The 25,978-nt window shown below is 46.2% G+C and overlaps 1 protein-coding gene across 3 annotated transcripts in view; it reads left to right on the plus strand.

Annotated features, from left to right (window-relative positions):
- Positions 1 to 25,978, plus strand: part of RALGAPA2 (Ral GTPase activating protein catalytic subunit alpha 2) — a 281,669-nt gene that overhangs the window by 205,761 nt on the left and 49,930 nt on the right. Inside the window, exon 38 of one of the 3 annotated variants that reach the window (XM_059898893.1) lies at positions 22,947 to 23,077. The exons of the other annotated variants lie outside the window; for them this stretch is intronic. The gene's annotated coding sequence lies outside the window, so the exon portion shown is untranslated. Of the gene's footprint in view, positions 1 to 22,946; positions 23,078 to 25,978 lie in introns of those variants that run through there. 3 annotated transcript variants of the gene reach the window in all.

The raw sequence follows: 25,978 nt of genomic DNA on the forward strand, positions 1-25,978 counted from the left end.
ATCCCCTCGGCCTGTTCCCTCCTGCTTTGTCCGGTGGTGGTGGTGTTTGGGAGAAGGCGTTCTGTGCAGTGATCTCCACGGCACTCTGGACTTAATCTTACGGCTGGTGTCGATTCAGCCTTGCGCGTGGCGTTTTTATTTCACACACTCTTAGAGAGAGGTTCTTGGCAGAAATGAGAAAGACCTTTTTAGCAATTGGTTTGTCGGTTTGCATGATGAGCTGGACACTCATCAGTCAAGGACGTTGGACCAAGGCAAGAAAAAGCCATTTGCAAACAGGAAAATCCCGTCTTGTATAAGTCCATTGTGATTTTTGTCACGCCACCTTCTCCACTTATGGAACTGCTTGTTACAAGAGCCATGCTTTGCTGTGTTGTTGGACACTGCTTTCTCAAGTCAGAATTAACGTGGCTTCAGAATAATCAGGTTTAAGGGAAAACGATATTTTTAAAAGTTCAAAGGATAGGATTCAGCATCACTTTAAAAACTCTCCAAGCAACCACACTTGACTAAAGTGGGTGCCGGCTTAGGGCTACTGATGCCAACATGAGTTAGAAAATGCTTTATTCCAAAATCACTCATAAAATAGCCAGGTCAACATCTTGGAGGATGACTTAGCACAGAAATTAGGAAAAAGAAAGTCACAAAACTTACTATGTTGGTCATTATAAAATGTTAAACATTTTTCTTTTGCGTTATGCCTTGAGAAGATGTCATTGGTACTAATAAATTATTTGAAACAAGAAATAAAATATTATAAATAATCTTTATAGAGATGTAATTAATGGGGAAAGCTTTGCAATCACTTAACTACTCTATTCTTTAATTTCTGCCTGCAGAAGAGCTAATATTCAGGCTAGAAACCAAAGGTATGAGAAGAAGAAAAGTTAGAAGTGGAAAAAATAAGAGAAAAGGAAGGTGGGAGTGTTTGTATTTTTGTTCTTTAAAAAATTACTAATTTAAAAAATTTTAAATATTTATAGATATCTGCCTAGGCTATTAATAATGAATTGCTCTTTTAACATTTTGTTAATACATCCTGGTCCTCACATGCTTTAGCAAAAGTCTAAGCTATTTGGTGTCGCAGCTAATGTCTGGAATTCGCTGCTTCACTGAGATAAGCCCTAGATTTGAATTTTGAAAAACACTGAATAACCTAACACATCCTAACATGGGTGTCTTCTTGCACTGATTCATTTACCAAACAAATAGTCAGTGTGGACTCAGGATCTGCCCAGCCCAGTGCTGGGCTTGAGATTCACGGGGAGCAGGCGGGCATGGTCCTTGCCCCGCGCTACCTTGAGAAGACAGGCAAACTAATCAAGTTCCAGGGCAACTGGGGAATGGGGCTGAGATGGTCAGGGAGAGAGCTGGTGGCCGAGCTGGGGGGATGCGAGAGGCTCTGTCCCCAGGGAGCAGGGGCGGGTCCCAGGCGGAGGGCACAAGAGTAAACACAGGGACTCAGAGTGTTCTCAAGTGTTCAGCTGTAGGAGTGAGCTTCCAGCAGAGATGGTCTTCTGAGCGGGACCAGGGTTGCTGAGGGGACCCTAACTTTCACCTCATGGCCACTTTGAAAGTTCACATCCTAGGACAGCGTCACAGTCGCCTGACGCCAGGGGAAGAGGTCAGGAGTGGGTGTAGGGTCCACTACCCCAAGCCCCTGCAAGCCCTCCCAAGGGCCGAGAAGATCAGTGATACCTGGGACACCCCTGAAACCATGGCTGGCTGTATAACCTCTGGGTCCCAGTGCAGAATGAAAATGTGGGGTCTTTTATTCAAAAAGCAGGGAAAGTGCCTTTAAAGATGCTAAAATATAAAGCTTTTTCCATTCTCCTGCAGTTTTTCTCTGACTTGTCATGGTGTTTTTTAATTTGCTATTTATTATCAGTTTAAGTAAACAAATACAACAAATTTAGATTATTAGCATTAATTTTATCATTCTTTATATTGTGCAGTGCCAGTTTAATATGCAAATATAAAAGCATTTAACTCATGTATGAAATCACCAAAATCACCCGTTCGTACTTCATAACTTGTACGTGGATATATTTTGTTTTGACTAGGACGGTGGAAACATGGCACAAAACTAACTTACCTGGTTTTATTTCACTCTCCCTATGTGCTAAAACTTACCCTCAGTTTACGGACGAGTCAGGAAGAGCTGACCGGAAAGGGAACCACGGTGCCGTTTTCCCCTTTCCTTCTAGGTCATCATTCTTAGAGTAAATTGTTGGCTAATACAGGGAAGTAACACAACGAAAGGACACACAGGGTTCCTTGGCTGTTCACGTTTCTTAGGACACCATAGCCGCCTTTCTGCGTTCACTGCGAGTTCTCGTTCAGATGGAGAGCATGGCCTCCACAGGGAGCCAGCTCCCCACCCCAGCTAGTGACTGATACTCAACTGCCTTCAAATAGTGTCCACTGAGATTCAGTTCTGTATAATATCTAACTAGTTCTATATCAATTTTGTTCAGTAATGTTCAAGAAAATACAACGTTTGTTATTAAGCTGAGGACTGGAGGCATTGTTGGAATGAATTTGCCTTTTGGAGATCTTTTCTCAAACAGTAACTCCAGCTTAAAGTCAATATCAGAGGCGTTCTCGTTTGGGGTACCCTCGGCTAAGTGATCACACAGTTGCAAGTGTGTGTTGAAGTCTCACAGGAGACTGAAAAATACCATTGTCTTATGTGATCCAAAAAGAAAGTGAAGGCGGTAGGGGTGTTGGGAAACCGCCCTCAGTGATGTCTCAGCCGGGCCCCTGTGCCTCCCAGGTCCCTGGTCACCTCCTCCGTGGGGGGTTCCTAGTCACCCCCTCCGTGGGCCAAGTCCAGTCCATCGAGTGGAGACTTCATCCTGCGGCCCCCGCTCTCCCGAGCAATGAGGGCCAGCTCACCTGCCATCAGCTTTTCCTGCCCCTCGTGGGCAATCAGAGGGCCCAGGCCTGTGTCTGGAGGGCTGTGGATTGGGAACTTGCCACACATGGTGTTTACAGGTCCCAAGCCAACTCGAGATTACAAAATCAGACCACGGTCCGCTGAGAGAGGTTTCCAGAACCATCGGGCCAGGGCTCCGTGCTCCTGCTCGGAGAGCTTGTGTCACGAGAGGTTGCTATGGCCCGCGGTGTGCCCATTAGGAGGAGTTCTCCCGGAGACACACGGATGGTGGCCTTTGAAAGTGCACGTCCCCTCCGGGGGCACAGTGCTCTCAATTATGTCCTCCCTCCTCCCTGGAACTGTCGTCATTGATGGGAGGACCCAGCTGACTAGTTGGCCTCCGCTCTTTCACAGGTGAAAGTTAGTTTCATTTTCAATTAGCAGGTAGACTTGATGATTCCAGAGCGTCTCTCTTAGACTCATGACTTCTTCATATCTTTGCTCAGTCGTGTTCTGAATTTACACACTTTCAAAAATGGCCCCTCTTCCTAAAGCCGTAACCATCCTGTTTCTTCCCTCTCCCCTGGACTTTTGGTTATTTCTCCTGGGAAGACCTTACGTTCCTCCATTTGTCTTCACACACTTAAGTGTAGGAGAAGGACTCAGACGGGACCGTGCAGAGCGAGTTACGGATCTGTCAGCATTTACTGTGCTCTCCCACGTGCCAGGCACTGTCCCGGCCGCCCGGAATAGGAATATGAACACGATATTCCAAGTGAGGAGACAGCATTTGCTCGGACCAAGCTCTGGGAGAACGCATCCTGTTTGAGAACCACGGATGCTTCCGCACGGCAGAGTGTGGGACGGACACGCACACACACACACAAAAACACACACACGTGTATACGCATACACACATATGCACACATACATACACACACATACGTACCCACACACATACATACACATATACAAACACGCATACACACACATGCATACATACACACACATATACACATACATACACACACACACGTGCACATGCACACACCTGGGAAAGATAGAGGTGATGAAGGCATTGCAGGGGCAGCGGAAGGGGTCCTGAGGGGAAGTGAGGGCCTGGTCTGTGGCCTCATCGGGGGAGGATGGGCGCCTCCACCAGGCAGGTGGACTGATTGGGGTGGGGTCTGCTAGATGTGCGGGTGTGGAGGGCAATGGGAAGAAGATTAAGGCCAGACTCCCTGGAGCATCACCTTTGAAGAGTAGGCTTGGGAGGAGGGGGAGAGAGAGAGGTCGGTGGAGGAAAAGGAGAGAACAGTTTCCCAGAAAATCGAGGAGTAGGGAAGTGGAGGGTCACCTCGGCAGGGCAGTCAAGCAGGACGCATGTCCCTGAGGGGCTCAGCCATGGCTGGTACCAGAGTGCCCAGTCTTCACCTGGAGAACTGGGTAAAACAGGACCCAGAGCAGAATCACTTCAGGAAAGAGGCAAACACATACCAGGTAATAGCAGTACCTCCGAGAAAGAAAATGCTCGCGGGTGGGGTCAGAGTGTGGGGGATGGAGAATGCGCCGGGTGGGGCGCCGCAGTCCACGTGGGGGCGTGCGCTGTGCTTTTCTAATCCCCCTTCCGAGCCGCCCGAAAGGTAAACTAGAGCTGTGATAGGGGCTTCGGCTACTCGATGTCGGCTCCAAGGTACATCCTAATAAAGGCAGCAAGCATTTGATAAATTCTTGGCTATCAGACCCTCTCTCAGAAGACAGAGGAAGCAAACGAGGGGAACTACTCTCTTGGATCCATTGCTCAGCGACGTGAAAGGCTGACTTGAATGTTGCAGAGAGTAGCGGGTTTGTCCCAGAGTTTGTACAAGAATGGGCGCAAAGCGCAAGCAGACCTGTGCCCTGACGCTCTGGAAGCACATTTCAAAAAGTAGAGATCAGATGAGGAAATGGCATACCGTAAATCCCCTACATACGAATGAGTTCCGTTCCGAGAGCGCGTTTGTAAGTCCAGTTTGTTCGTAAGTCCAACAAAGTTAGCTTAGGTACCCAATTAACATAATCGGCTCTATAGTACTGTACTGTAATAGGTTTATGATACTTTTTGCACAAATAATACATAAAAAACAAACAAAAAATAAAACGTTTTTAATCTTACAGTACAGTACCTTGAAAAGTACGGTAGTGCAGTACAACAGCTGGCATACAGGGGCACGTTCGCATCTTTGAAAGTTCAAAACTTGAAGGTTCTCATGTAGGGGACTTACTGTATTTCCAGGGGTGGCTTGAGCCTGTAAAGGGGAATATATTTTGTTAGAAAATGAAAACTTTCTGTGAGAAAGAAAAGGGGGAGGCCCCAGGCGAGCAGCCAGTGGAGCCGCGTGCGGTCTGCGGAACATCGGGTTAAGAGGGTCGCTCCAAGCGGTGCTGCGTGAGGCCCTCACCGTGGACCCCATCCCGCTTGTCCTCCAGCTTCTTCCTCTGGGAGGTGGCAGAAAAGTGTCACGGTGTATCAATTAAAACTCAAAGTACTGAGAACACAGTAATTAAAAAAAAAAAAAAAAAAGAATTGGCCCCTGCAAGTAACCATACCCCAGGTTGTAGAACAAATTTACAACAGCGATCTCAGAACCATAAGAACTGTTTCATCTGAAGTCATGTAAATTAAGGATGCACCCAGAACTGAAAACAGGAAAAGATTTTCCTCGTTTTCAAATAGAATTAAGGATGAATTTTGGAATGTTGCCTGGGTCCCTTGTAAAATTGTTAGACTTGATAAATATTAAATAGCTTGTGAGCCTCAAGAAAAGAATGAGTTCACATAGAATAAAGTATCCCAAACATACTCATGGTGTTTGATAAGATCACTATTTTCAGAGGTTAGAGAAAGCTTGTAAATATAAATCTGAATTTTGGTAAAACACGAGATAAAGTATCGTAATCAGCTGGCAGATGGGAGAGGGTTTGGGCCCCTGGGAGCTGGGTGACTTCACTGCAACCAAACCTAAATGCATTCATTCACAGACACCGATCAACTGGGGCCCGTGCCTCTGGTCCCGTGTGGGCCAAGGCTTGGCTCAAACCCTCTTCCATCTAGCAACTTTCACAAAGGTCTAGAGCACCTGTTTATCAAAATAAATAACCATTTTTAAGGAGAGCTGAGAGGGCTAACTAACTTGACCCAAGGCAAAATCAGAAATGAGGATTATCTAAAAAGACAAGACTTCCAGACCCAAACCAACCAGATGAGACCGAGGCCGTAGCTTGAAAAGCCACACCTTGGGTTTAGCTGGGTCCCTACAAGCTGAGGGTGCTCAGCGTGGCAGCAGGCGGTGTCTGCGACAAACACCCGAGGATCGTGGTGGAGCCCAGATTTGAGATGAGGGACGTGACCAGGAGGAGCAAAGGCACGGTCCCTGTGCCCCTACAGCCTCGGGTCACATCGTAAACGGGGTGCCACTCCGGGACCACATCATAAGAGAGCCCCACCAACCTGCAGCAGGTACAGAGGGGCCTTACAGCTCAGGGAGCCCATAAAACCAGGAAGGAGTGGTCTCAGGAGCTTCGGGGGTTCAAAGAGGAGACAAGACTGCAGAATGGGGAGCAGTGAACAGACACAGCCGGGAATCAGGTTGTAGCTCAATGTCAAAGCAAACATGCAAAACCAGAGCCCACAAACGAGCTGCCTGCAGGCTGAATCCAGCCCCCAGATGGGCTTCCTTTGAGCTGTGCTGGCCTCCAGCATTGCTCATAAAAATTGAGTTTGTCAGCCACGTCGAAATCTAGATTTCTGATATTTCTTGAAGAGTCAGAACCTCTTGACCCCACTGGGCATCCTTTGCTGTTGGCAACAAAGGCAGCAGTCAGCCTCCTGACCCGCTGGCCACGTGTCCCCCCCCTGTTCACCACAGCCCCCTGGACCACGGCTCCCCGGCGCTGGGGCCCGGAGCCCCAGCTGGTCCCCCTCGGAGGGAGAGGAGGTGGTTAGTGGGCCACGCGGGGGGAATAGTGCCCGGTCCTGGGTGAGAGCCCAGTAGGCGTCACCGCAGTTGTTACTGTCACCACGCTGCCAGCCTGGCGCCCGTAAATATCAGAGTTACAGACCTCTGTTGTAAAATGTGGAAGCGCTTGTCTGTGGAGTTAGGTCTCAGAAGTACTTTTCAGCATCGCAGGTGCTCGGACGAATTCTGGAGACCGCTCCTCCCTCCCAACGTGTAGAAGGTGCCCCCTGGGTGGGGGCAGGGGGGAGGGGGCATGCTGCCTCCACCCCTGGGGCCCGGGAGCCAGGCCTGTGAGAAGCACGTGTTTGTGCAGGGGAACCTTCAAGGAAGGTGAGGGAGACGCCACTTTGCTTTTCCGTTTTTGCTGCAGATTTATGACTTATCACTGTTAGGCAAAAAGCCATCCCTTCAGGAAAAGCCAGTGTAAATCTAACAATCCGTGCAGAAACCGGGCTGCCGCCTGGCTTCCCACTCAGATCCCATCCTTTGCAGGGGGTGCTCCTCCCCACTGCAGGGCCTTTGGGCATGGGACCGCCCCCAGGATTCCCCTCCTGGCCACGCTGGTGGCCTCCGCCCCCAGCGGCTGCCCCCAGGTCTCCGCTGTGACCCAGATGCCTCCCCTCCCGCAGCCGTGCACGCCCTCCACGCGCTCCCTGCCAGACCTGGCCGCCTCCTGCCTCTTCTCTCTCCTGATTGTACCAGAAGCTGCCCATCCTGTTGCTGTCCCTCCCACATATTCCTGCTAGGACATTATGCAAATGTTTGTGTGTGAAGGGAGAGACAGAGAGAAAGAGATTGATTTGGTTTAAAAACAAAAACAAGGACTTCCCTGGTGGCGCAGTGGTTAAGAATCCGCCTGCCAATGCAGGGGACACGGGTTCGAGCCCTGGTCCGGGAAGATCCCACATGCCGCGGAGCAGCTAAGCCCGTGCGCCTAGAGCCTGCCAGCCACAACTGCTGAGCCCACGTGCCACAACTACTGAAGCCCGCGCGCCTAGAGCCTGTGCTCCGCAACAAGAGAAGCCACCGCAATGAGAAGCCTGCACACCGCAACGAAGAGTAGCCCCCGCTCACCACAACTAGAGAAAGTCTGTGCACGGCAACGAAGACCCAACATAGCCAAAAAAATAATAATTATTAATTAATTTTAAAAAAATTTTGGAAAGCAGAAGGCAAAAACAACTCATTTTGTAAAATTGCAATTTTTTCAAAATTGAAAACCTTTATTATCCAAGAAATATAGCTCTACAGAGTATGTATCTCTTTATGTATAGATAGATACATTTTAAAGTCCTTTTTGCTCATTTTTGAGTGTTTAGTTTACAACCGGATCCCCAACACTTGGAACAGCGTGCCTGGCACAGAGTAGGTGCTCAATGCACAGTTCCTGAGTGAATCTCGTTGGCAAAAACACATAGATGGTAGTAGTCAAGAGAAAAACATGTTAGCATTTTTACTGAAAAATTGGATTTTGTGTGTATTTTTCATTATGTTGAACGATAGAGTATTTGGGGCATCTTGCTTTTCTTTTGCGTTCTAAATAATAATGCTTCCATCACCACCCCAAAATGTTATTGAAGGACATTTAGGTGGAAATCCCGACAATTAGAATGACGACTTTATATTTGATTTTTAAATTAATAGAATTTTATTGAGAGCCATGAAATGTAAGTGACAGCTATTCAGTAATCCCACATTCTTAGAGCTGTAAGTTTAGTTAGTTAGAGGGAGAGATGGATTCAAACAGTGTTAAGGTCAGAGAACAGCAGCTGGGAAGGAAGTAAGAAAGAAAGGAGGAAAGGCACAGTCAGGAAAGCCCTGGTCTGCGGGGAGGGGAGTGGCCCTTCAGTCTGGAGACCTTAAATAACGCAGGCCTCAGAGTCTGTTTCTAAATCCTAAGGACAGGGACGTAGTCGCAGGGCTGTTGTGAGCCCCGGGGAAGCCCTCGCAGTCCAGACTCAGCCACTGGCCAGGCCGCGTGGGCAAGGCTGTCAGCTGAAGTCACTTGTTGGGGAGTCTGCAAACTCTGGTTACAGCTGCGTGTGTCAGTAGCTTTAAGGGAAGTGTAATCAGCCAGAGAGATTAATTTGCATCTCAATTAGAAAAGAGTCGGGAGGAAGCACTAGGGTCTGGTGCTGGAAGGTTGTGGAAGAAATCTCACCAAGCACAAAAGCCTGGCCGCCCGTCCTCCAGCTGAGTGGAGGACAATATCGAGTTGCGTTTCCATAGGGACCAGAAGCCTGCTGGGCCCCGCAAGAACCTCGGTTTGCACCGTAATCATTTGGTCATGATGACACAAATTCCGCTGTTGTTCCCAAATACATTTTGCTATTAGAAAGATGTTAGAAAAGTGGAAATGGTCATCCTGGCAAAAGCAGGCAAGAGGGTATTTGCTGACCCCCACCCACCTTTTATCATAGTGCCGCTAGGATTTCTGGGTATTTCACATTTATTAATGTCTGAATATCCAAAGAGCGAAAAGTCATTCCATAGATGACGAGGTTTCCTTAGCATCCGGATGGTTATTTTGGGACTGGCACAGCTTCGAAGGGAGCCATTATTCCTGATTCTGCCACACTCTTCAGCAGTAGGCAAACAAGAGTATGAATTTTAAAATGCAGGTGAGGAAGAAATATGGACTCTTCTTGCCATGGAGCGTGGAGAAAATTCTGGCCATTACAGGTCTTTTTATAATCCTAGCGAAACAACAAGAGGGATCCCTAGCCTTAACTGTAAAGAGCACAAAGTGGTATTAATTTAAAATTTTTCCTTCATGGATTATCTAGTGGTCATTTTCACAGCCTTTGATATCTATACCTTTCAGAGAAAGTCTCCTGGGTCTCAGAATTCTGTGCTTGAGCTTGGTGAGAGCTGAGCCCGCCTGAGCCACCTAACACGTCAAGTCCCTCTGCCAGAACCAGGGGGTTCACCCTTGGCGTTTTTGGAGGAAGATTTTTTTTTTTTAATTAAAAAAAAATTTTTGGCCTCACCATGCAGCATGTGGGATCTTAGTACCCCGACCAGGTATCGAACCCATACGCCTTGCACTGGAAGTGCAGAGTCTTAACCACTGGACTGCCAGGGAAGTCCCTGGAGGAAGACTTTTATTTCTAGTCAATTTTGTTCTCTCTCAAATAGTTAATTCATTGGTTTCAGCTTCAAAGTGAGAAAACAACAGAAGGAGAAAAAACTGAATCCTACATTATAAACTGTTGCATACAAACTGAACTTTTTTTAAAAAATCAGGGTTTTAATTTCATCCTCCCATCTTGGAGAGGGGAAGACAGGAGCTTCCTAAGGACAGTCTCTTCCAGTGCCCACAGACTGAAATAATACATCACAGTGAGACATCAGAACCTCTTAATCCAACATTAATCAGATTTCAGTTTACTAATTATCGGTCCCATTTTAAAAGGAACATCATGCCATAAGCAGCATCCCAGAACGTTAAGTTGACTCTGCAGTTGTAAGCAATATATTTGAAAGTGAGACTTTCTGTTATTTACATCTCCAAAAAGGATAACACATGTCTTGTTATAATAAGAGATTGTGCAAAGCCGAAGAAGGACAGAGTAGCGAGTCCAAATGGTGACCCCTTCTGGGCCCGTCTGCCTTAGTGTCTGCAGCGAGGTCCCAGCAGGTTTCAGCGCTGGAGTAATTTGCAACACACTCCAGTAAATTTTTTAATCAAAGCGGGATAGTCCTTTGGTAATCTGTGGGTGAGAACAACCCAAATGCCATCATGTTAGCCTTGAAACGGTGTCCTTTCTAGTTCACTCTGTGGAATGAGTACTTTGTTTTGTTTTGTTTTTTAAAATAAATAAATAAATAAATTTATTTATTTATTTATTTATGTCTGCACTGGGTCCTCGTTGCTGCGCACGGGCTTCCTCTGGTTGCCGCGAACAGGGGCTACTCTTCATTGCAGTGTGCAGGCTTCTCACTGTGGTGGCTTCTCTTGTTACGGAGCACGGGCTCTAGGCACGCGGGCTTCAGTAGTTGTGGCACGTGGGCTTCAGTAGTTGTGGCCTGTGGGCTCAGTAGTTGTGGCTCGCAGGCTCTAGAGCGCAGGCTCAGTAGTTGTGGCACACGGACTTAGTTGCTCCGCGGCGTGTGGGATCTTCCCGGACCAGGGATCGAACCTGTGTCCCCTGCATTGGTGGGCAGATTCTTAACCTCTGCGCCACCAGGGAAGTCCCTAAAATGAGTACTTTGAATGCTGTGCTTCGAATGTTTCTGGGGTCCTGTGCTTTGAAAGCATTTTGACTTTATTCCCTGAGGCTTGACAGAGACCCTTGGGGCCAGCGGGGGGGAGGTAGAAGCTCTAAGGATCAGCGCCAGTGCCTGCACCACTCCCTCCTCCACCGTCATCACGATGGACTCTGGGTTGTATTTTGCACATGCCTTTAACCTGAGAGATACACAGCTGCCTCAGTTCAAAATGCCACAATATTTTAACCTGACACCTCCTTGGACATTGCTCGTTATTACTTACAGACACACATCTCGTATCACAGATGTCCAAATGATCTTCTCATCATTTTCATCAGAATCACAAAAATGAAACTATACAGTATTTAGTGATTTATGATATTTCTCTTTCTTCAGCTTATTTCTTCTAATGCTTCATTCCAGTCTCTGAGCTTCCTAATTTAGTCCTAGGATGTAAAAGAGCACCAAACGTGTCCCTCTGCTGTGTCCACCCGTTTAAACTCCCCGGTGCAAAGCTTTCATCCTTAATCCATCCGTGATCGATGTAGAGGCTGCCTCCTAAAAAACGGGGTTTGCTAGTCATCTTAAGCCAGCCCTTAAGATGCCAAGTCCCTTTGGTTCTGCCTTCATTTGCCTATGAAGTGGGATGTGAGTCTATGGGCACATCCTGGCTTGGAGGCAGCTGTGAGCCTGGAAGTGCAGGCTCATACCTCCACAAAGGGAAGCAGGCATGAGCGCTGATGGGATTCTGAATTTATAAGCGGAGTTCCAGAACTCCCCCAGGGCCTACTTTTCAAAGGCAAATTAGTATGTTTGCAACTTGATCCCTGGGCAACTTTTGACAGTTGTTCTAAGAATAATAAAACAGATGGACAGAATAGATTTTGGGGTCTCCATCCAAACTGCCATCCTCAGTGGAATTTAAAGAAGGCAAAGACTCGATGGGAGCCTCTGCCACTCACCATTATGTTCTGCCTTCGACACCCGAGAACCAGAACTTTCTCCCAGAAGATGAAAATCGTCATCATGCTGTTCCTCCTGAGGAGAGTTCAGCTTGGCTGGGAGAAAGTAAGTAGGATGTGTGTTTCCTTCACATTTTTAAAATGATATGAACTGAACTGAGATAAATTGAATTCATACTCCCAAGAAATCAATATGAGGTTTTAATATGAGGAAGAAATGGAAATTTGTTTTAAGTTTAAGGAATATTTTCAGAGGATTTTTGACCCCTTTAAGTAAAGGGGAGCCTCTTTCGAATGTCTTGGAAATACTGTCTACTCATTAATTTGGGAAAATAGAATTTACGCCTCTCTGACAGGATAAACATTCTCTGCATATAACCACATATGTGCACATCAGAAGTCTACATCAGAAAACAGCATTTAAATTATCTCAATGAAGAAAACATTATTTCTGTGTTTTTGTGCTATAATTTTGTCCCCCAAATGCCTATATATTTGTGCATAAACACCGCACATAAACTACTCTACCTTTTGTGGAATTTCAGACTTCTCTGACTGTTGGTTTTAGCTCAGATCAGGATGGGATGTGCTTTCCTTTTAATTTATTGGCTTCCTCTGAGATAAACGTCCATCCTCTTCAATCACTCCTTTTCCTGGATTCATTTGCCCCAATTATTGCACTTTTGGCCGTCAAGAGTACACAGGGTGGCAGATCAGCTGTGCTTTAGGGGTCCCCAAGCTGCTTGAGCGACCGACCGTGAGGTACACGTACTGGGGTCCCCCAATTTCCTCGGTGGGGTTGTCATTAGACCAGTTGTTTAACCAAAGCTCCACTGATGACAACTCAGTAGGAGAGTAAACTTTTTTTTTTTTTTTTGAGAAGACACATTTAAAACCTGTTGCTAGTTCTCATGTTGGACAGTATCCCTGAGCATCACAGTGGACCCTCCTGGTCAAGTCTCGATTCTGACTAAGAAGCTTTCGGGGACGTTCTCTCCCCTCCTCAGCAGCTATGTTCCTACCAGGGCCAGGTGCACTGTCAGGTGCGTCTTTTTGATGTAGTGCTCAAATTAGCAGGTGATGCCTGGGGGCTGGCCTCACACAGACCTTGGGTTTCAGTTTCAGTGGAAAGTTCTTTGGCTTTTAACAAGTATCTTTACCTCGATCAGTTTCCTTATCTGTAAAATGAGGATGGTAATTCCTCACAGACAGATTATCGTAAGGATGTATGGAGTGAAGTATATATAAAATGAATCAATCCACAAAACATAACCCCAGTCTGGCTGCTTCACCCCACCCCGGGTTGGGCGTCCTCGTCACTCATCTCTCCCTGGGCTATTGCCACAGCCAGTCCCTGTCTCCCTGGAAAACTCACCAGCAGCCAGAGTTTTCCTCTAAAATAGAAATGAGAACATGTCACAGTTCAGAAGCCTCCAATTACTCCCCCCTTTTCCCTGAGGTAACGGCTAAGGCTGTAGTGCCAAGCACAGCCTCCTGACTGTGTCTGGCTTGTGCCCCGCGTCCGCCCCAGTCTGCACTCAGCCAGCCTGCTAAAATGTGGGTCAGACCACGTGGCGGCCCTGCCCACCCTCTCCAGGGGCTCCGCCTCACTCAGAGTCAAGGCCGGAGTCCTCCCGCAAGGCCTGAGTGCCCAGTGCCCTCGGCCGAGAACACTGGTCTCCAGATGTCCACTGGCTCAGCCTCCCCCACCCCGCGCCAGGACCTCCTACGCCTGTGCACACACCTCCACCGCCTCCCGTGCTCACCTGCACCCTATTTACTATGTAAATTTACTAATTCACTTTACTCACGTCCCGCCCCCGCACGTGAGGGCAGGGGTTTTGTCTGTTGTGTTCACTGAAGCTTCCGAGGGTTGAACTATCCAACCTCAGGGACCTCGAGGGCACCAGTGGGGCGCAGGCCAGGAGGCCGCCCATGCAGGCACTCTCCAGGTGAATACCAGCCCTGGGTGTGGCCTCCGCACCTGTCACAGCAACCACATTTTGTTCCGTAAATACTTGTTGAATGAATAAATTCAGCCCCTTGTCATCACAGAAAAGGTTGCCAAATTTAGAACATTTGTCTTTCCATCAAAAAGAAAGATGAGTAATTCATCTTTGTGTTCAAGAGCTTTTATAAGAACTTTCCTGGGAGATAAAGATCAAACCATCACATAGTACGAAAGATTTGCATCTCCTGCCCTGCCTTCATACACTAGATGGGAGGGGTGATACTCTGTAAGAATAAAATTCAAAACGTCGGTCCCGTGGTTAGGACTCCGCACTTCCACTGCAGCGGGCGTGGGTTTGACCCCTGGTCGGGAAACTAAGATCCCGCATGCCGGACAATATGGCCAAAAAAAAAAAAATCAAAACTTCAGCATGGAGGGTCGTGTGAACCTCGATAGAGCCCCGTGTGGTGAACGAGGGAGCTGGGCTCAGCCCCGCCCAGCTCACCCTCAGGACCGGTCCTGACCCGGCCGACTGCAGATGACAGGGCAGGAAGAGTGCCTCACTCAGGCCGTGTGTTAAATCTCAGTGAAGCTGAATTTCCTTCTCAATTTTAGATCAAAAGATTTTAATTTTAGCAGAATTTTAGAGTTTTAATACAGGTCCTAGCCTGTCCTCTCACTTTGGAGGCCTGCAGGATAAAGTCAGGTCATCTGCAGAGGCTTGAAAGGGTGGTAGTGGAGGGGGGAACTTGCGCGTCCTCTGGCCTGGCTGGGCTCAGCTGGGTGGTTCGCACACGGGTCTGGTGCCCGCGCTGGCACAACTGGACCAGCTGCAGGCCGGCCAGGCGTCCTCGCTCTCTGGCAACCTCCCCACTTGGCAAGCTGGGATCGCCTCACAGCAAAGTGACCTCCCAGCAGCCAGACTGAACATACGGCTGCCCAGAGCTCCCAGAGACCCAGGCAGGGGAAGGCACGCGGTTTTTCCCCATCTAACTTTGGAAGTCCCAGAGCTGTTGGCCAAGGCAGGTCCCCAAGCCAGCCCAGACTCAAGGGAGGAGGGTCAACCTGCCGAGGGCAGCAGTAGCCTGCCATGCAGGGAGGGGGGCGGCCGGCGGGCACCCCAGCCTGGCTTCCACAGAAAGTGTGGTCTGACCACCTGGGCCAGGACACATCCTGATGCACCTGCCCCACACGTTGGACAAAGACCACATCTTCCTGGTCTTTTAGTCTCCAGCATCCGACCTGATAAGAACTCAGGAGGTGTTAGATCAATTAAAATCTGAAATGCAAGCACTTTAAGGAATTTCTAATAGGGAAAAGTGGACTCTAGTACCATCTATTTCATGACACTCGATGTCTTTATGCTGACAAGGAGGAAATGACTTATAATGGATCCCAAAGAGAGATAAATGATTATAAATGACTTCTTGATCCAAAGAATTTAATCATAAAAGCAATAAAACTGATTTCACTCTGCTTTCCTGTCCACAGAAACACACATTTAAAGGGTGCATTTTGTTCTTAGCTTAATTTCTTTGGGTTCCTTATTTTCATTTTAATCTGCTCTCATTAATCCTTTATTTAATTTTATATTGCCTCCAAGAATCACGAATTGTGAAGTACTTCATAATTTTACTTGACTTTTTGAGATGATTTTATGTGTTTATGCCTGTGGACGTTTGTCTTCACAAAAATATTTTGAAAGCCGTTTATATCATTGAGATGCCCTTAAGGAGAATGTCAGTTTGGGCCAATTTTTAAATGTTCTGCTCTAAGTGGGGGGAGGAATCAACTTGGAGTGGGGAAAAGGTTTTTGTGTTTTTTAATAAGAGTTGTCCTCCTGGCTTTGGCAAACCTCTCAGACGTTGGAGAGATATTCTCGAGGAACGTGCACATTGTTCTGACAGCTTCTGGACGTGGCCTCTGGCAGTTCTCTGTGGCCCTGGTCTGTCTGCCTTGAAGGAATGCACAAATGCCCATCCTAGGCTTCCGTTGCCATGTTTTTTATAAATCCCAAGATTTCACTTGGCATCCTCGGCTTCTCTGAGAGGTACTGTGACAGCCGACACGAGAGGAGGTGGCCCCAGGCCCCGGCGTTTGGCCCGGCTCTCCACCCCCCACGTCCGTGTGCCCCGATGCACACGGCACAGGAACTCTTCCAGGTGCTGTGAAGGAGCGCTGACCTTCGTGTGGAAGCGCAGCCCCCGGCTGCGCCGGTCAATACCGGAGCTGTCTGCTCTGCCGCTCACCTTCCTTGTGCACAGCGAGACCCTTCTGCGAGAGGGTCGATAGCTCTAATAAAAGGCAGCCTGCAGCAGGTCATGCGAGGAGGCGCTCAGGTGACAGTCCTGGGGCTGTGGAGGCCGCAGCTTGTGGCTCAGATTCACAGCATCCTTTCCTAGGACCACCTTCCACGTGGCATGTGTGCTCCTTACAGCCTCGCCCATGGATATGCATTCCGCTGAAGCTTATCAAGGTCGTGGGCTGCTGGGGGCCTGTGTATGTGAATTTCAGACACACGTTTCGCCCCCTTCCCAAACTTTACCAGCTCTCTCTCTGCTGCTCTGGATCTTAACTGCCTCCTGGGCTGTGTTGTCCAGTCTTGAGCCTTGTGCTGTAATTATTTCTATCGTGGGTATTTTTTTTTTCTTTTTTTTTTTTTTTCCTTTGAAAAACACAGCTAAAGATTTTCTTTTTTTTTTTTTTTTAATTTTAATTTTTGGCTGTGTTGGGTCTTCGTTGCTGCGCGCGGGCTTTTTCTAGTTGCGGCGAGCGGGGGCTACTCTTCGTTGCGGTGCGCGGGCTTCTCATTGCGGTGGCTTTTCTCGTTGTGGAGCACGGGCTCTAGGCGTGCGGGCTTCAGGAGTTGTGGCACGTGGGCTCAGTAGTTGTGGCTCGCGGGCTCTAGAGCGCAGGCTCAGTAGTTGTGGCTCACGGGCTTAGTTGTTCCGCAGCATGTGGGATCTTCCCAGACCAGGGCTCGAACCCATGTCCCCTGCCTTGGCAGGTGGATTCTTAACCACTGCGCCACCAGGAAAGCCCTCTGGGTATTTTTTAAATGTTAAAGTTTTCTTTTTTTAATCTTTAAAATCCCAGTGAGTAAAGAGCATTCTTATTCCAGCAACTACTTGCCCACAAAAGATCGTTAGAAGATAATGAACATGGTGTGTGCCTCCCATCTCTGAATGGCTGTGACCAAGAGAAAAACTGAGGGCTGAAGGCCCGGCTCTCCCGGGACCGCTGGTGCCTCAGGAGCCCCCGCCAGGGGACTGGCTCTTGAACTGCTGCTGACTGTGCGTCCTCAGTAAGCAGCGGGAAGTCAGAAAGAGCCCCTTCCAGCCCTCACTTCCATATCTAGTTATCCTGATTTTGTCTGTGGAGCTCTGGATGCTACAGAAATTAAGGGCTGGATGTAAAGACAGCAAATAGACGGGAGATAATGAACTTGAACCAGGTACAGCACTGGCTGCTGTGCCAGCCCAGCCTTCGAGGAGCAGCCGCGGTGGCGGGCAGAGCCCAGGGTCCGCTGCTGCTGCCACTCAGGGAGGACAGAGACTTCCTCCAGGAATGCAGCTTTCCACATTAAAACATGCGTGATCTCATCAATGAGTTCCACACCGTATTTTACACAGAGTTCCTCAGGATATTTATCACTGTACTTCCTTAAATTTAACTCTCCTGGCATGAATCCTTGTTTCAGTCTTTATAGCCTCTGAAACTCTGCAACAGGTCTTGTCACAGATCTGCACGCCACGGGCAAACGCGTGCTTTCTATTTTTCAGAAAGTACCGACGTCACCTTGGGAGACCCCCTGAGCTGGCTGACTTGCAGGAAGACTCAGGGGAGACCAGGTTTGCTCTGAGTACAAGGCAGTTCCCTCATCGTATTTACACACCCCCAACCCTAGGAAATAGAGACCGAAGTGCATTTGCTGCTGGAGCTGATCTGTCCATAAAATGTCTTTTACTTAAGAGCTTTTACAAAAAAAATCTTGCTGAAAAAGTGATCAACAGATTCTGAGCATCTCATTCACACTCCCAGGCCCCAAGTCTGAAAATGACAAGTCTAAAACGCAGTTGTTTTCATCAGTTTACTCGTTCAACAAAATATCCGTTGGCCATTTCCTGTGCTCTTGCTGAAGGTCACAAGTGGAAGGCAGGGTACCAGGACCCATCCTCACGGCTCCTTGATGAGTGTGGAAAACATCAGGGAAAAGAGGGGTCTGCAGAGCTTCCTAATGGCTATGCCAGAATTCAGCCCGGAGCCCAAAGTGGAAGGCGTCCCTAGGAAGGGCCTCGCACCTGGCATTTGGTGGGCGACTAGGAGTCAGGGGACTTGATCAAAGGAAGGAGTAAATGCCTCCAGCAGAACTGAGCTTTCAGGAAACCTGGAACTTTCAGGAAACTTAGTGGTCTGGGGACCCCACATGCCACTGGGAGGGCATACCCACCCATCACCAGTCATCAACACGGGGTCCCCAGGGCTCCACCCCTACTCCCCTCATCACCGCCAACCCATCTTGCCGCGTCTGCCAGTTGCCTTCCAACCCCTGACAATGGGATGCGCTGCTGCGTTAGGCATCGGGAAAAACACAGCTAGGAGGTGAAGCAACTGCCGCCTTGGTTCCAGGAAGAGCTTTCCCCCCTTGCTCTGTCCCAGGCACTACCATCGTCACACATATGTACCATCATTTGGTCCTTACAGCAATCCTGTGCGGAAGGTACGGTTATCCTGCTTTAGTACATTATGCAAACATAGTACAGTGTCTTATTTAGTAAAGTCTGTTACGTATCTGATTTTATTTGAAAATGTAGTTGAGGGCACCGAGGCCCAGAGAGGTTAACTAACACGCCCGAGGCCACGCAGCTGTGTTAGTGGTGAGCCAGGACCTGGACCCACAGTGGCTGCCTCCACTCCCCGCAGTCCCTAAAGATGCCCGTGGAATCGTGCAGACATTTCAGCGCAACTTTGTAGAGCACGTCGGGTGTGTTGGGTGGATTTCTAAGCTGTGACTTACAACCGATTTTGATAAACCACACACACCAGGATTATGTTTTAATGAGACTGAAGGCATGAGAGAGCAGACCCGCTCTCGAGGCTGTTGTGGAGACACAGGACGCCGCTGTCGCCCCTCTGAAGGCCGGCATTGTCGCCAGGCTCATTAGCATCCGCGCGCGGCCGGCCGTGGAGCTGGCTGGCTTACCAGCTGTTCCTGCTGCTCCGCACAATGTTGGATGTGTTCAGCTCACTGGGTCCCTGTCCTCGCCGCCGGAGGAGACAGCCTTTCCACTGGGGATACCCACGTGGCTGCCTGTCAGCGGTGGCACCGAATAAAGTAATAGGCCTTCGCATGGCATATGGTGTCTGGATTCGTACAAGATGCACAACTCTTCTGCTGCTAATGCACGATGACTCATAGCATTGCTAATTTTTCAGACAAAAGCTGACTTCCACACCCACGCTTTTAACCCCTGCGGCTAAAAAGTCTTCAGTTGCAAAGCTCTATCTAGAAAGGTGGCTTCTGGACCGCTATGTAAAATGTGTTACACTTACTGAAAGCATCTGAATGTCTTGCTTTGCTTTGGGTTGAGGTTAATTTTAAATTTCTGGACCTTTTTTCTTTCCTCCAGAGAAAGGGAATTTTTCAGCTTAAACTCTGTTCCTTTCTCACAATGGAAGAGTCTAACAGTTTGGTTGATTTTTTTTTTAAGCTGTTTTATTAGAAAACCAGTCCGAAGGCACCATATTGGTAGAACACTAGAAACTGTTTCTAAATTAACTTTCTCGTTTAAAAGTTCCATAGAAACTACGGCTGATCCTGTATCGACTCTGTGTATGGAGCTTTAGAATATCTCTGAGTTACAAGAGAATGTTGGTTCTTTTGTCGAATATGGTATTGCAGTCTCTACTGTACAAAATGCACAGCTCATTTAAATAATCAAATTCTACCAAAACAAATTTAGATTGTAAATTTACATGAGAACATTTTTTTCAAACTATAATATAAATATGTGGGGATAGTCTAAAAAATGTTCCTACTAAATTATTTAGGATCAGTTGTGCTAATAGATGTCTAAATCTGAGATTTTATGTACTAAAATAAGGCAGCTATTTGCATTTATACAATCAGGACCCCCTTTGAATTAATGATCAAAATATTGGTTCTTTTACAAATAATCCTTCATGGAACATTTTATTTAAACATTTCAGAGTCAAGAATGGCCAACAGAAATGATTAGACAGTTTCTAATTATGGACTGAATCACTGAGTGTTTTGTAGTCAGTCTGGCACATGAGAGCTTTTGCAATCAGAATTTGGCGAATGCATGAATTTTTAAAGGAACTTCACCCTAGGAAGATAATACAGATTTTTTTTAATTGATTACTTTTTGCAACCCCAAAAGATTTCTTTGGGGGAAGGAACTGGAGACTCGTATTCTCCTTATTAATATTTCCTTTTGGTTACATTTTGAAATCCAAAATTTTTGCTTTCTTTTCTACAGATGGGAATTCAGATGTGCATCTGACTTCTTATAAAAGGCATTCTGTTTTCAGAAAATGAAACAGAATATATAAACTTCCTAAATGTGCTTCACTTTCTAGATCTTAGTATTTGATGTGGTTTTCCTAGCGTGTTTCTAGCGTTCTTGCCCTCACCGTTGGAAGTGAGCTGGTGTGTATTCTGTGAACCCAAAAATTCATTAGACACTTAAAATGCACCATGACAGCGAAATTAAAACGAAACAGGTACTGAAGTTTTAAAAATATTTTCCTTGAGCTTACCAAGGAAAGGATTTCCAGTTTTGCTTCTACTGCCTGGAGTTGGAGAGCTATGTTTGTCATTAATAGTGCCAGGACTTCCGTTTTTTTCCTGTTTCCACTCATTTTTATGAAATGTGGGTGCAATGCAATGGAATATCCAAATAATTGCATAGGGATAGAAACAGGGACACTACTAAGACCGAACTGTTGGTCAGTAGTTTGTATCTGCAGGTGACCAATAAAATGTTCTCCCATCAGCTGAGTTACCAGAAGCATATGTGGAACCAGAGGGCAGTTTGGGGCAGCGGTGGGTAATGTGCAGAAGCACAGCCTGATCAAAGGTGCCTAAGATAAGGACCACTGGCCCACTGTTCCGCTCTCAGTGACAGCCCTGCAGAATAGGGCCGTGTTCATCCAGCCACACAGATGGAGAGAGTGAAGCTGGAGATGCAGGAGTCTTGGCCAAGGCCCCACAGCCTGGGCAGGGCCAGGATGGGAGCCCAGGCCAGCCTGACTCTGAGGCCTCCCTGCTATTTCTCAGTGGTCCACACTTTTGACCTAAGAACAAGAGGCCATCAAAATTATGTAGCTTTGATCTTCAAAAAATTACAAATAGAACTACCATATCATCTAGCAGTTCTCCTTCTGGGAATACATCCAAAGGAAATAAAAACACTAACTCAAAAAGATACATGTACCCCCATGTTCATAGCAGCATTATTCACAACAGCCAAGACATGGAAACAACCCAAGTGTCCATCGATGGATGAGTGGATAAAAAAGTGGTGGCGTATATATATGTATATGTGTGTATACACACACACACACACACACACACACACACAATGGAATGTTACTCAGCCTTTTATTTAATATTTGTTTTAAATTTATTTTGTTTATTTATTTATTTAATTTTGGCTGTGTTGGGTCTTCATTGCTGCGTGCAGGCTTTCTCTAGTTGCAGTGAGTGGGGGCTACTCTTTTTTGCGGTGTGCGGGCTTCTCATTGCGGTGGCTTCTCTTGTTGTGGAGCACGGGCTCTAGGCGCGCGGGCTCAGTCGTTGTGGCTCGTAGGCTCTAGAGCGCAGACTCAGTAGTTGTGGTGCACGGGCTTAGTTGCTCCGCAGCATGTGGGATCTTCCTGGACCAGGGCTCAAACCCGTGTCCCCTGCGTTGGCAGGCAGATTCTTAACCACTGCGCCACCAGGGAAGTCCTACTCAGCCTTTTAAAAATGAAAAAATTCTACCATTTATGACAACATGGACGGACTTTGAAGGCATTGTGCGAAGTGAAATAAGTCGGATAGAGAAAGACAAATACTATATGATCTCACTTTCAGGTGGAATCTTAAAAAAAAAAAAAGAAAAAAAACTCATACAAAAAGAAATCAGACTTATTAACAAAGGCAGGGGGAGTGGGCAGAGGGGGAATTGGAGGAAGGTGGTCAAAGGAACAAACTTTCAGTCATGCGATAAATAAGTTCCGGGGATGTAGTGTACAGCATGGTGACTATAGTTAAAAATATTATGTTGTATATTTGAAAGTTGCTGAGAGAGTACATCTTAAAAGCTCTCATCACAAGGAGAAATTTTTTTTCCTTTTTTCTTTTCCTTTTTTTCTTTTTATTTTATCTATATAAAAAGATGGATGTTAGCTGGACCTTTGTGATAATCATTTCACAATACATGTAAATCAAACTGTCACAGTGTATGCCTTAAACTTGTACCGTGATGTATACCAATTATTTCTCAGTAAAACTGGGGGGGGAAAGTATATCGCTTTTAAAAAGCGAAGCAGTTCCACTCAGTTTTAGCCTATTTCATCATTATTGTTAACAAGAGGTCTTAGCCCTTTAAATCTTGATTTTATGAAATAAAGATGACCACAAAACTATCATAAATTCGAATGGACCCTTTCTGATACCATATGTACATCCCTTATACCTAAGTACATGTGGCTTCCAAATTAAAAAGCAAAGAAAACATTAAATGTAAATATCCTCAGTGACCTATCTCACAACAGAGTCTAGCTCAAAACAAGGACCTGATTGGCGTGACTCATTGTGCTTTTGCTTTGATAAATGATTGAGAACACAGTTCTATCAAGGTGATATTGGGTCTTGCAAGCAAGACGTTTATTTCTATATGTTGACGCTATTTATATTCTACCTCTTTCAAAAATAGGTTTTAGGGCTTCCCTGGTGGTGCAGTGGTTAAGAATCTGCCTGCCAATGCAGGGGACACGGGTTCGAGCCCTGGTCTGGGAAGATCCCACATGCCGCGGAGCAACTGAGCCCGTGAGCCACAACTACTGAGCCTGCGCGTCTGGAGCCTGTGCTCCACAATGAGAGGCCGCGACGGTGAGAGGCCCGCGCACCGCGATGAAGAGTGGCCCCCGCTTGCCACAACTAGAGAAAGCCCTTGCACAGAAACGAAGACCCAACACAGCCAAAAATAAAATAATAAATAAATAATAAATAAAAAAAAAAAAAAAAAATAGGTTTTAATTTGCAGTAAAGGTCATGTGTCCTGAGAAAGAGAAAATCAAAGGAAGTAAGGGCCCAGCACCACGACATGGGGCATCCCAGTGGGGGCCGTGGTGACAGAAGCAGGGGTCCCCATTAACTACTGTGACCTCTACAGCTGCACTGTAATGTATAGTTTTCAGTTTCTGTTAATGAGATTATATTGTCTACATTGGAAAACATAATACTGTAGATCATTCTAAAGAAATATGTTCTTAGTTTCAAAATGTTATGTTCCAGACAGTAGCATATATTTAGAGCAAATTTTTCCCATGAAAATAATTTCTCTTCTACCCATGATTCCAAAAAATATCTTTTGAGTTGATACACAAGTCCATGTGCAGCAAAGGCTAATTAGGACCCTAAAAGGAAAAAAAAAAAAGTTGAGAGTTTGACATAGCTGAAAAAGTAAAGAATTAATTAGCGATATGAAAAAAAGTATCATTAAAAAAATAATCTTGATGCCCACATTTTCTGGATAGCTGCTAGCCCAAGCACCTGACATTTTGCATCTCTGTTTTCCTGTAAAGATAAAAGGAAACTTGAGTGTCTCATTCTCAATCATGCACTGACTATGTGACAAAAAAAGTGTTCCGTTCCCTTCATTTCCATGACCAGGCATTTTCGTATTATTGCCCCACTGTCATTTCGCGCTTAACCCTTTGTAGACCAGACTGCTTTCCTCAGCCTCCAGGGACAAGCTGGGCTTGAATGACCTCAGAGGTTTTGTGTATCAGATACTTGCACTCACACTGGTCTTCTCGTTACCATGTTGCAGGACTTGTTGCCTGATAATCCAGCGCTTGGGCAGGCTGGTTTACTTGTGATTCCTGTGTAATCATTCATTTTACGGAGCCTCATTAAGGACTACAAACCTCTGTCCCAATTTAGCCTCGTTGGAGCGTAGGTAGCATCCATCTGCTCCACCCGCGCTGTTTAATTAATGAACTTCGTCATGTGCTCGTCGCCCGTGAAAAGCTCTCTGTCTTCTCAGGTTGTTGAATGGGACCTACGTTCCAGGTTCCCCTGGTGAGATTCTAGAAAGCCCGCCGTGCTTGGTGCTGGCTGTGGACTCACTCGCTTCTGTTAGTCTGGACTTGAAAGCACATTTACTTTTTCTTTCATTATATATTCATAAACCCAAAGGCAGATCGCTTTTTGAGTTAAGTAAATTATTAATCAATTTTTATAATTTCTTGCTCTTCGGTGAGAGTGAAAAAACACACATAAAAGCTCTATTTCCTTTCAGTGCAGTGAAAATATACTTGTTAGTTTGAGATTTCCCCTTCTGAGATTAAAGTTAGAGAAATGCCCAAATACCAAAAATGTCAATACTGTTTTCCAGTATCTCTGTTTTATGGAATTGCCTAAGAAACTTCGTAGCATAGATTTTATTAAAAGTAATAGAATAAAAACTGAATCCATTTCTTCTGGGAAAATGGTAAGACTCAAGTAAAACATTTTTAAAACTTCATTACTTTGGGACTTCCCTGGCGGTGCAGTGGTTATGAGACTTCGCCTTCCAATGCAGGGGGTGCAGGTTCGATCCCTTGTCAGGAGCTAAGATCCCACATGCCTTGTGGCCAAAAAAAAACAAAACAGAAACAGAAACAATATTGTAACAAATTCAATAAAGACTTTAAAAATGGTCCACATCAAAAAACTCTTTAAAAAAAACACAAATAATTCATTACCTTTTATTTTTAGTGTATTATAAAATTCTGTCTGGATTTAGAGGTGTTTTGTGAGCATCAATTCAAAGACCTGATAAATCTGATAAATACAACAAAAGGTATGAACCTAGCTATGTTCATTTATTTAAAACATCTTTTACAAACTAAGACCTGGGGTTTAATCTTAATTTCTAAAAAAAAAAAAAAAAAAAACCATACCTGTGGACTGCCCTGCTGGCGCAGTGGTTAAGAATCCACCTGCTAACGCAGAGGACGCGGGTTCGAGCCCTGGTCCGGGAAGATCCCATATGCCACGGAGCAACTAAGCCCGTGCACCACAACCACTGAGCCTGCGCTCTAGAGCCCGTGAGCCACAACTACTGAAGCCCGTGTGCCACAACTACTGAAGACCGCATGCCTAGAGCCCATGCTCCGCAACAAGAGAAGCCACACACTGCAACGAAGAGTAGTCCCCGCTCGCCGCAACTAGAGAAAGCCCTCATGCAGCAATGAAGACCAAATTCAGCCAAAAATAAAATAAATTTATAAAAAAATAAAAAATAAAAACCATACCTGTGATTCGTGTGCCATTTCTTAAAGTCTGTTTAATATAGAGATTAAACTCCGATCTACCCTGTCAAGAGCCCTCAAATCCTAGAACTTCTTTCCATCCTGAAATATGAGAGTCCCACATTCATATTGTATTCAGTTTTCTTTTTTACAGGATTAGCTCCTATTCCTATAATGGCAAAAAATATGTCTGAAGATTCATTTCTTCAAAAAAAGCATTTTTACCTACCTCCACCAGAATTAGAGGGAAAACTATATTTGTGTTCTCACTTAATCATTATAAAGTTAATAAATTTGAAAATCAATGTTAAAGTTGTTCCAAACTAAGTACCCCTGTGCATGAGCATAAAAGCAAAAGGGATTAAAGAGCTGGAAGAGTACGTGGGACCAAGGCAGCTAGAACGGCGCCAGGAAACGCTCGCGTGTGGATGAAGTGGGATTATTATCC

Source organism: Balaenoptera ricei, chromosome 15 (assembly GCF_028023285.1).
Source record: "Balaenoptera ricei isolate mBalRic1 chromosome 15, mBalRic1.hap2, whole genome shotgun sequence".
Classification (NCBI taxonomy): domain Eukaryota; kingdom Metazoa; phylum Chordata; class Mammalia; order Artiodactyla; family Balaenopteridae; genus Balaenoptera; species Balaenoptera ricei.